We start from the raw sequence: 11,924 nt of genomic DNA on the forward strand, positions 1-11,924 counted from the left end.
GAAAGACTCTAGTTATAATGACCCACCCTCCCGCTGAAGCATAAGATCCTTGTTTTTGACAACGCGTGGAACAAAACAGTGCTGAAGAATGCATTGAAGAACTAGTTAAAGCAAACACGTAGCCCTCACTTTCATTGCTTTGGGGTTTAAACGGGCCATTTTTGAAAAACACAACTCAGAGGCTTTAAAGAGACCTGTTCACATGCGGTAAGTCATAAATACATTGTCTGATGCCTGAAGAGTCCTTTTTGGAAGTCCTAGTTAAAGTGAGCTTCTGGGCTGTTGCACCAGGAGTGCTGACTTTCCCCACACAACTACTGAACAGCTGCTGTTATAGTGAAAGCATTCCAGAATTTAATTGGGAAAGATTAACAAAAAAAAAAAACAGCATGGGAAAGCACCAAGAGAACTCCAGCATTGGGCTTCCTCACCCTCAACACCTATGCTGCCCAGTCAGCACCGCTGCAGGAGGCCTGGGTCACAGAATCAGAAACTTACCCTGTTGGGCCCCTTCTCCTCCCACAATAATTCAGTCAAGACAGTCCACAGTAGTATTACTACCAATGGGAGTAATTACTCCTGACTTGATATCAGTTGCCAGTAAGGAATCAGGAACTCCTGGCTGCCCCACACAGCCCCTTCCTGCGGCCTGAGCTCCCGCAGCCTGCATCCATGCTTCTCCAGGCCCCTGTGGTCCCCACATGGTAGCTGAACATGGGCTTGTGTTTAGCAAATAACAAAAAGAAAAGTGAGGCAGGCTGGGCAGCAGCAGTGCTTCCTGCACATCCAGCCATGGGTGTCACAGGCACACTGACATACCACACCGCTTTCCAGCTTGAAACACCTCCCCATGGCACACACTATGTTGGCGTGCGAGATGGAGATAAGCTCGTTAATGATTGTGTGTCGCATGCTTGCTGTGGTGTAGGAATTTTGTGGATACTGAGGTTAGAATTTCATCTCTTTTTCCTTCATGGATTTAACTAAATCTCACCCAGGATTTCGAAGCATACCAGGATTAGAGAACAAACTCTTTAAACATGAGCTTACTTCTTACATTTCTTACAAAGAAGCATAAGAATTCTTACAAATCCCTCCAGCTGGGATCAGCAATAACAGGAACAGTTTTAAGGTCTCCATCTTCATAGTGGCAGGCTGTGTAACAGCATACAGACTGGGCCTGGGCAGCTGCGACTTTGACTGGCTTTAGCAGAGTTCTGGGTGTTCATTGTGGTGAAAGCCAGCACTTAACTCACCTGAACCTTCGATCCTTAAGTACAAACTATTTGAGGACAAATACTATCAGCTAACAAGACTGTGAGCCCCCTTCCCCAGGAAATCATTTTTGTCTCAGTGCTTAGGAGTTTGGATGGAGCACAGTCCAGTGGCAACCACCTGATAAACAGGGAACACGAGTAATAAGTGTCTCCTTGTGGAAGACTGTGGACACAAAAGCATCCTTGAAAAATGCATCCAGGATTATACAATGCCTATTCAACTTAAGATAGTAAATGCCTCATTCTCCATCTGAAATGAAACCAGTATGAAACCTCACTCGAGGTGAGGAAAGCTGTTGCAGCGTGTTGGAAGATGCAGGTTACACAGGTGGTCTGGGTGCACCTGGTGGCACCTGGCCTTTTGCCCCCTCCACCTTCCAGCTGCGTGGTAGCCCTGTCCTGACAAACTTCCTTGCAAACACTGGCTAGTATTCACAGGAGGGTTAATTCCTGTGTCTTAGCATGCCCAACAGTCCCAGCTGCACCCAGAGAATTGCCTGGATACCCAAGGGAAGGAGTGCCCAACCAGGTGGGGTGTCTTCCCTCAAAAGCGATGCCTTTCCCACCTTGCATTTACCTGTAGCCCACATACCTTTAAATGAAGGAGTCAGCGGGCTGGGTACAGACCCCGTGGTGCTGGCACCGAGGTTTTCCCTCCTGCCAGCTCCTTGTGGAGGAGAGGGGAAGGCTCGGGAGGTCTCACCTCATGGCAGATGGCAAGTCCAGACCCTCAGCACAAAAGCTTTTCTGTCCGCTGTCCTGCACCCTCATTTTGCCTCCTCTGGGGCTTGGGGAGAAAAAGCTGTGGCCTGACAGCTCCGTGCGGGAGGTCTGCGCTTCAGGCCGGGAGAACAGGAGCAGGTAGTGCAGTACGCACTGAGCCACTGAAGTCTGGTTCAAACGTACTTCAAAGCTCATGGAAGCCGACAGGGGTCTTACGTACTGCTACTGATATTCACATCAATCCGGAGCACTTTGTCCAAGTCCACACAGTGGGATCTCTGCAGAGTTATAAATAGACCCCAACTCTCAGGACTCCCACTCCCATGCTCTCAGTCCTCCTTATTGCTCACTGGCTACACGTGGTACTCTTGGATTTGGCGTCTTGTTTTTCTGCTGGCTACAACTTGTTTCTCATCTAAGGAAAAAGCAAAGATTCGTAGTTTTGCTGGGACACTGGCTCACCTTTTCATCATGCTCATCTCATTACAAAGAGCTAATTGGGCAGTAGACTGTCTGACAGGCAGCTGAAGGAGAAAATCTCATCAAAACAGGGCGTTGCATCTCTGAAATCTCATGGAAATGTGCTCATAGATCTTCAGCAGCTTACACTGCTAAATATTGATGCCTTTTTCCAGCGTTCAGCATTTTTTTGTTACTACAGGTGCACTTTCTGTCAGCTTCACGCTGTCTGTAGACCAGCTCCACACACAGCCAGATCAGGTGTCTCTGTTGAGTAGTCCAGGGTACACGCCAAGGCTGGATGCATCCAGTCTGTAACAATGTTCCTGTTGTTTTCACTGAGACCAGGACAAAGTGCTCTGCCTTCATTATACCTAAAGCCAAGCGTAAAGATTAACAACAGAAACAAAGAAAAAATACAGTGCAGCCAGTTTTATCCAAATTGTTGTAGGCTTTTATGGAATCATAAAGATCAGTAAAATGGTCTTTGTGTAAAATACCTCAACTCCAAACATAATAAAAACTAAAATCAATGAACATTCTTTAAAATGAGTGAATACACCCACACAGTTCAAATTTCGTTGTGTTTAGACATGCACTAGATGTTCTGATGCATCAACTTTGATTTTGCCTTCCCCTCCTCCCAGATATTCTTTTTATCAGGTTGCCTGTAAGAAATGCATTGAACCCAGTGGGGGGGTAAGGAGGGTAGTGTTTGGTTTTAAGCATTCATTAAACATCTGTAGGAGTTAATACAAAGGAATAGTCTTTGAATAAATCTAAAAATTAGGAAATTGTACTTCTGATCTTGACTTCATCCTCATGCATCAATGAACACATTTTAATTTTGTTCATCTTTATTGTGTTTAAACCAAACACTGAAAACAACAACCCTCATCCAACTGTTATATATCTTTTTTAATGACAGGGTAGCTTTTGTTCTAAACACACACGTAAAAAGACTTTCACTTTAATATTCCAGTTCTTAGCTCTTCAACTTAAAATAGTGCTTTACACGCGATCTCTACTGATAATGACATACATTTACATTAGAATTCCAACTTGATTCTCTACCTTTCATAATCTACATATATCTTTTGTTTTGTTTCAGATTCTTTTTCTTACAGGTTATGTAGATTCGTCTGCAGATTTTTTCCCCCAAAGAATATCCAAAAATACACGTCTGCATAGCATAAAGTTGGAAGAACTGTTTGTCGCAGTATGCTTGACAAAACAAGCCCTTTTTCTGTGTGCAGATTATTCATGAGAATGTTTCTAAGTTTTACAAATGCATTCTTTATTAGAAATTATTCTGTGAATTTCATAATTTAAGGCCAAAAGGGACTATTAGTTCATCTATACTCTGACCTCTTGTACCACATAGGCCACTACATTTCACCCATGCACTAAACTCAAAGACTTCATTAGACTAAAGTATTTCAGCCTTCAGATTAAATTGTGCTCCACCGGTCAAAAAGGAAAAAGACAAAGCTGCCAGCAATACCGAAGCCCCCTGCAATAGCAAAGAATTATTGAGATGAAATATGCCCAGATCATCCCAGTAGGTGAGGCTTAAATTTAATGAGCAGTAGGACCTAGACATCTGAAGATCATACTTTGCACCAGAGCACTCATCTGCTCTGGCCTCAGGGCAATTAGGGCAGGCTTTGGGTCCCTAGCCATAAATGTCTAGTGCCACTTGACACTTCACTTGAGGTGTCCTGGTGTGTCTGACTGCAGGACAGCAAAGCGGCAGCACGGACCTGTGCTCCTAGGAGGAGAGTGAAGACAAGACATGCAAGACAGTGACAAGTGGCAGTAGACCCTCCATTTTACAGCTGCGTTGTGTCCCAAGGATGGGATTCAACCCCACAGTGAAGATTCAGCTGTGAAGGTGCCTGACCAAAGCCTTGAAGCCTGAAGTTTCATTATGCACACAGTCCTAACCCAAGAAGTGGAAACATGAAGGTAACACTGATGGCAATGCTGGCAACCCCACCAAAACCTGTGCCAGGACACACCAACACTCACCATCCAGGCTGACCACCCGTGGGCTCCCCCACACTGCTCTAGCAGGTGGCTTTCCTGTCAGCCATACAGTGCACAGTTTAGCCAGTACTTTGCCTGCTGCGGGGCTCACTGGGGAGGTCTCTTTCCCTCACTGTTTCTAGTGAGGAGTGATAACCTCAAATACTGACAATCTCCGAATTATGTATCCTTATCCTCTACCTCAGGCACAACACAATTGGCTTTGGCGGTTTGGTTCCCACGTCTTGTAGGCTTTGATATTTTCTTTCCCTTTCTTTCACTATCCTACTGCCATGGGTTTGCAGACTAGGCCTGTGAGAACACAAGAGCATGCCCATCCCTACTTAAGAAACACTGTTTCTTCATGGCAAACAGTCAAATTTCACAGTCTGTGAAATCCATGAGATGTGAAAATAGTGTAGTCTTGCACAGCTATCCTCTCAGAAGTGCTAAGCAGAGAGCAGCTCTCCATAGCCCCCACGGCTATGCATTTCCATAAAAGACAAGAATCGAGGCCTCACCAAGTATTAATGTTCTTTAAATCATAGGTAAAACTAATCTGTATTCCAATTTAAAGAAAGTCTCTGAAAGGACTAAACATGCATGTTGATGGCAGAAAAAAAAAATCATATGTCTGCTCATTGGGAAAAAAATCCAAGAATATTTAATGTGTGAAAATAGGACTCCAGTTATGCTGTTAAGAATAATGAAATCTAGGGTGCTAAGTACTCTATGTGTCGCTGTACAAGTTGAGCTGCCTGAGGCAGTTTTAATTTCTCTAGCCAATTTTTCTTAAATTTTCTTTAATTTACGCACTGAAGTATCCATCACCCATGGAGGATGGGGCTGGACAGGGTGAACCCCAGGGCGCTGTCTGCCCCAGCCAGAGCTGGTCAAGGCAGGGATGGAGCTATGGGGCTGGGGCTGCCCCTGGGCAGCCACACATGCCTCCCCGCAGGAACAGCCTCTCTGCCCATGGATGGGGCTGATACGCATCCAGATGCTGCAAATCAAGACAAATCTAATTTCTTTCTGGTCTTGGGTGGGAATGCCTTGGGCAGAGAGGAGGGCAGGGAGTGCAGAGCAAAGCAGCAGGTGGAGTGGAGCTGCGCTGGCATCAGCCCTCGCCCAGGCTGCAGGACCAGTGGCTCACCGCTTCCTCCTGCTGCTTTACCTCCGCTGGGCAGGCTCGAAATGCTGTAGCCATTGCACTGAAGACCTAGGAAGGAAATACCTAGAACGTTCTCAGACTGGTAATCTAGGAACTTTTGTTGTTTTTTTTGCCATTTTTGAGGCCCTTTGGTTTAGCCTAAATGTGCCACCTAACAGCACGCAAATTGCCTGCTTCAGGATCTTCAGCCATTTCTCACCACAGCACACGTCATGCACCTTTCTCTGGGCAAACAAGATATACTTTGATATTAACATTTTCAATAGTCTCAAAATGTAAGTAGCTTGCCGTGCAATATCATGCTATTACCTTGTCGGAGCATTTCACTCCTCTCTTTTTTTTTTTTTTTTTTTTATTCCTTGTAGCTACTTTCCTTGTCACGAACAAACTGAAATTAACTTGTCAAAATTATTAAATTTGAGAGGCAAACATAATCCAAAATTGGATAGACACAAACAAGTGACAGCAGCAGGAGCGTGCACTTTGGGGGACTACACAAGGCACATTTGCATTTTACTCGTGAAATATGTATTTACCTCTGCAAATCACCATGGAGCTTGCTGTAGTTTTACTTCATGGGAGTCACTGAGTTTTAGGCACACGCCGTCTGTTTGCCACTTTGCGTATCTGCCCAAACACCAGCAACCTCCTCTGCATCTGGGAATTCTTCTGGAAGCGTTTTCTTCTGGCATCCACCAGAAAGAGCAGAGATGGGTGCTTGTGAGATGGTGGCGACCATTCTTTTCTCTCACGCACGGTCCATTTTTAATGAAGCATCCCATAAATATTTGGTTTGCCCTTAGACTGCGAGGAAAACATTATTTCAGATTTGCATAATCTTCACTGCTTGTAATCTACCACACAGAGCTGCCACTGGCTGTGCTTGCTGCAGTACACAGCTTAAAGGGAAATAGCTGCAGGAGAACCAGCAGGCCAGCAGTGTGTGCCGTGGGGGAACCTACAGGAATGCCCAAAGGAGCAAGGACTTGCGGTGGCATCTTCGTGGGGTGCACTGTGTTGGGATCAGAGGCTTCCTGGCCGGTGGAAGCAAAGGGATAAGTAAGCGTCCTTGGCTTTGTAAGGAGGCAGGCATGCTGCCTGTGGTGCAGGTGCCATGGGCATGCTGCCCCAGGGGTGATACGCAGAAGTGCTGCAGGTGTCCCCATGGTGCGTGACACCAGCAGCAGCAGCAGCAATGCTGAGCAGCAGGTTAACACACACCTGTGCCATCCCTGCATGTGCGCAGGTCTTTCATTCACAGCAAACAGCGATAAATGGGCACAGCATGGTCAGATTAATGCAGGCCTTGCTCATGAGCAGCCACTCCTGAAAGCACCTGATACCATTTTAGACAGCTCTATGTATTTAACAATTACAAGTCAACAAACTATTGGCACAGCAACTGGGAATTCGTCCCTGGCTTCCTCCCTCCTGTGTTCAGGTTTCTTCATGAATACTACAGGTGTTTCAGGAGGATCGCAGCAGCCCCAGCTGTCCTCCCACCCGTGCTGGGAAGGGCAGTGCAACCTCTGCGCAGCGGAGGGAGAAGTGGCTGCTCTCATCTGCCTCCCCAAGGGCAAAGTGCGCATGTCCATATCCTTATCTCCAGGCCTTGCGCTTTGCCCAAAAACTCTCGGATTTGCCTATACTCTGTATTGAGTTTAGGCACAAACCAGTATACAAGAACAGGTTCACCACTGGCATAGTTCAACTTTCATGCATTCTTAATTTTTTTTCAGTGTTGTATCCAGATTGCTGCAAAGATGCACCTACTCCATGCCCTCCATTTTCTAAAGTTGAAAACCTGACTGAAGCAGATTATGAAATGTTTTTCTCTGCTTCAGTGTGGGATCCTCTCTTCTTCCCTACTCCCATCAGCAACCAGAAAATGTCTTCAAAACTTTGATAGAAAGATAAGGCACGTGAGATAGTATGTTATTCTGAATGGAGTTTCTGGAGCAGCTGAAGTTTTGAGCTCATCTACCGCTCTCTCTCTAGTTTGATTCAGAATCACATTTGTCCAAAATTTCAACCGTGATGAACTTTCCCAAAACAGAAGCAGCAAGCTGCTTCCCACCATCGCATACTTGGCCTGTATCCCGTCTATCCATATGCAGCAGATGTAAATATATTTTACTGGCACAAGCAGCTTTCTGCACATGGCATATTTCTAAGTCTTCTTTAGCATCCATGTGAAGAAATAAATTAATTTTATTGATGCACTCTGTTGCCCCAATAATGCTTCATAATGACCTGTGAATGCAGGTCTTTCTTAATATGCATTGATCAATAACTCAAATAATTATGTCTCTTGTCATTTTGCTGAATTGTTAACAGTTCTCACCAAAGCTATAATCATTCCTTACAGACAACATAAGTCTTCCAGGAGCTGCGTTTTGCTGGCTTCCATGTATTGTAGACCTGCACATACATAGATTTAGTGCAGACATCAGTTGCATCAGTTAATTTTGGACATGGCCTCTTCCAGCTGTGCCCAATTACTGCAGGTAAAGCTTGAAAATTCTCCCAACATGTTAAGGACATTCAGAGATGTTTTGGAGAGCAGAATGGAGAAAATTCAGACAACATATTTTTTCCTACCGTATAGTAACAAACTGGTTAGGGAGATGGTGCTTTAATCAGGGAGAAGACAACTATAAAGTCAGAATGAAGTATTCTGGATGGAGACAACTTGTCTGGTGGCAATGGAAAATCCTGCGTGTCAGCACATTCATTCTTGGCTTTGTCCCTGCTCACTGGATGTGACTCAAAGGAAACGCTGGGCTTCAGTTTCTTCATCAGCAAAATGGGGATAATATTTCCACTTATGCAAGTCACTTTAAGTAGAAAGCACTGCATTCATGCAAGATAGCATTATCGTGCCAGTACACCGCAGAGTTTTTCACTTTCTGCCTGGAACATTTCATACAAATCCCTCCACATATGGAGCAGAACAAGGATTGCAGACTGCAGAAAATGTGATTTTTAGGGAGCTGACAGCGCCACTTACATTTCTGCATTTTCACATTTCAAGTACAGCTAGGCTTGGCAATGAAATTCGCCATCATCTGGTGGCTGTTCTGAACCGAGCTGACCACCGGGTGTTTCCCGGCTGGGGTCAGGCAGCCCCACAGCCCCGGCTGCAGGGCAGGGCCGGCACGTGCCAGGCGCCTTGCGCTTCACCTGCAGGGCTCGGAGCAGAGACGGGGATCAGTGCTTTGGTCCCCCTCAGCCAGCCGGTGCTGCAGCACCCTTCAGCCTTTCAACACTGCTCCGCAGCAGCTAGAGGCAAGGGCAGCTCTAACACCTTGCTGCTTCGCCACAACAACACGGTGAGAGCGTGGCTGTGGCGCCATTACAGACGCTGCCCTGCAGGCCCCACCGAGGCCCAGCATGGCCCGGCCTGCCCGTCACTGCCAGTGCACAGCCCAGCCCTGCCTCGTGTCCTGCTGTGCCCGCCTGGCCCCACATGCGGTGCCCTACGCCTGTTGGAGGGCTGCTGAACATGGGGCTCTGCTCTCCCTCCTCCCTGAGCCAGAACGGGACTGCAGACATGCACCATATGTTGCATGGCTATCAAAGAAAGATGAATGATATTTTAATTACTGCATTTATCTCAGAGAACACAATGATTAGGTTTTTTGATGAAAATAAATGTAATAAAGGCTAACGGACTTTTGGTAGTAGAGCCATTAAATGCTCCATCTAAATACGGTCTAGATATCTGGGGTGCAATTAGGCTACCGTGCTGAGTGCTTCTCAGTGTAAGTGTGCGGATGCACTCTAACCTGAATCTAATTCTGCGCAAAGGCCAAAGCAGAGGAGCACTATTTGTGTTGTAATGATTTAGTAGAAATGGGCAACATTACATTTCTAATCCCTTTTGGTCAATGAGCATGTTAGGACTTTCAGTGCATGCTACTCAAGACCTAATTGCTTTTAGCAAGTCCTGCACAGAAGATGCATCATCACGACAAATGCATGGCTCGTCTGTGGAGAAGTCAGACGCAGAGCGAAGCGGTGGCTATCAGGAGGATGTGACACATGATACAGGAGCTTTTGTAGCTAACTGCAGAAGTCACATGTGGCTATTAGGCCGCCACTTGTAAAAACAGAGCTGAACAAATAATTCAAAATGAATAATTTATTTGATTAATTTTGTCTCTCTCTGCTTGGGGAATATATATAAGTCAATCACACCATCTTGGATTTATTTGTTATTCAAATATATTCAGCAACTTTCTTTTCACTATATTTTTTTACTCTATGGATTAATCAGAATATTTAAAATTAAAAATACACTGTTTTCCTGTGATTGGCCAGACGTGCCACATGACACTAGTTTTGTTCTGTGAGCAGCTGAGCATGCCAGCACTTCTGGAGTAATCCTTATGCATGCAAAATTGAAAATTCGGTTTTGACAAATATTTGCATGTGCATCTTTGGAATTCACTTTCTGCCAAGAAAACTGTCAGCAAAACTCAGCACCTCTTAAATTTGTAAAATGTGAGAACTAAAACATGCAGTTTAACATTTGCATTTTTTTTTTATTTTAACTTTTATCTGGAAGTTTTAGAAGAATATATTTACCCTTAAAGGATGCAGCGTTGCCAGTCAGGATCACATTATGGTTTTGAATCACTGGTCTTACTATTGCTTGGTTCTGTCAGCAGACTGTTGTCCTAAAAGCAGATAGTTTTCTAAATGGGCAAATGCTACATGCATTGCATGGAAGCTTTCAAAAGTCAAGTGGTTTTGCCCTGATGGATATGTGCATCGTTCCTGCATTAAATATTCCCTCAATTATTGAACAGTTCTTGTTCCATTGTTAGGAAAAAATGGATTTGAGAACAACTCAGTGAATGCATACATGATGATGTTAGCATCTAACGTGGCTAAAGGGAAAAAGCCAATTCACCAGAGAAAATTTTCCTCTCGACTTTTTGATTTACTAAGAGCAGCTGCTGGAGGAGCACTCGTTACCTGACACGTGGTTTCATCCAGAGCCCCTTGTCAGGGAGCATCCGCTGTTCGTGTTCCCAGGAACCTCCTGCGCTGCCTCTGACCTTGTTCCCCATGGCTGCGAATATTCACAAGCCCAGCTAGGTTCTCAAGATAGCAATTGCCCAGCTTGTGTAATACATACGGGGCTGGCGTGAGTATGTGCATGCCTGACTGAGAACCAGTACGTCTGACTGCGGGATTTATGTCTTAATATATCCCTGGGTTTATCCTTAAAGCAGCCTCCTAGTGTTCACAAGTATATGAATTAAAAAAAATTAGGGTCTGTCTGATCTTCAATACCTCTGACCTGCTACTGACTCAGGGTGGGAATGAAGCAGAATACATCCCTAACCACACGTGGCTGAACTACTGAGTTGGAAGCTCTGCCCCTACCAGCTAAAGGGCCTGTGGGAGCCCACAGCAGAGCTCGGCCCGGCCACCACTACCCTGGCTGCACACAGACACGGCACAAGGACCTGCATGCACCAGGACTCTGTGAAGTAGCAACAGCCAAAAACAAGCCCAGGCAGAGGGAGGGATATCTGTCAAAGACCATAAGCATAACTAGAAACCCGTGGCGTACGGTGGGCTATTAACTCATTGAGCAAACATAGCTGGTGCTTCAGTTGCCAAGCAGGATGACTTAAATGGCTTAATTTACACATCACAGCAAGCTTTTCCTAGTGCAAATCAATAAATTTGCATAGGTTCTTAAAATAATCAGTAACGCGTTCCCGCTTATATTTCTTAAATAGGTACAAAACTCCTTAATGAAAGCCTGAATGCCACCACAAGCTCGGCTTTCAGCTCACCTGTGAGCTGCCCCCACGGGGATGCCTTGCTGTGCCAAGGCCCACCTAGGCAGCACCCCAGGCTGCAGATCTCAGCGGGCACACCCATGCAGGTGCATGGGGACACAGTCCCCTCCTGCCGCACCGCAGGACAAGGAATCAGCATCGGGGACATGCCCTGAACACACCCCTGCCTGGGGGAGCATGTGGAGGGATGGAAGTATGGACAGAGCACGACTTCCCACAGGAAATGAACCAGTCTGATTCTTGCCGAAACACAAACCAAAGCAGAACCAAGCTCCTGTCTGAGGCCTGCTCACTTTTCCACATCAGTTTTGATTTCTCATTCTCTGCTGTCCCTCCACTCTGGCTATGACCAGAGGTAGAAGCTACAAATACTTCCAGCGGAGCTGCGCAGGCAGGAGAGGTATGGGCCACCTCCCATGGAGCCCAACCTCACGAGGGTACCAA

Source organism: Anser anser (genome assembly GCF_964211835.1).
Source record: "Anser anser genome assembly, chromosome: 8".
NCBI lineage: Eukaryota > Metazoa > Chordata > Aves > Anseriformes > Anatidae > Anser > Anser anser.